This window comes from Empidonax traillii, unplaced genomic scaffold, assembly GCF_003031625.1.
Source record: "Empidonax traillii isolate 1590-97213 ecotype Southwest subspecies unplaced genomic scaffold, ASM303162v1 scaffold4577:size9457, whole genome shotgun sequence".
NCBI classification, from domain to species: Eukaryota; Metazoa; Chordata; class Aves; order Passeriformes; family Tyrannidae; genus Empidonax; species Empidonax traillii.
In genome coordinates, this window is record NW_020959770.1 from 5,209 (window position 1) to 5,636 (window position 428).

The window sequence follows — 428 nt, forward strand, 5'->3', positions numbered from 1 at the left end:
ACAAATATTTTGTTGATGGCTTGGAAACAGTCCTTGACTTCAAAACATCAAATGAAGCTGATCGAACGCCGAGCTGATTGAAAGGAAATCCTGCTCTGTTGGCCCAGAGCTGGGAAAAAAACACTTGGGAGTTGTAAAGTCCCCGATGAGGAACGGGAAGGGCTCGGACCAGGTTGGGTCTTTAACCCCTCCAGGTTTTGGAGATGAATCCGCTCCCCTTTGGACTCTCTCACTGGGCAGGACGGGGAAGCTGAGCCTTGTTCCCATCTTCCACTGGGATGATCTGGTGATAATCCATGGAATGGAGGCTCGACATGGTCTGTAGGGATAAATTCCCGGGAAAAGGGGGCTGATTGATGCTGCTGCAGGGCCGGGTTCCAGCAGAGGGCAGAGGATCCCCGCGGATGACGCTGCCCTTCCCTCCCCGG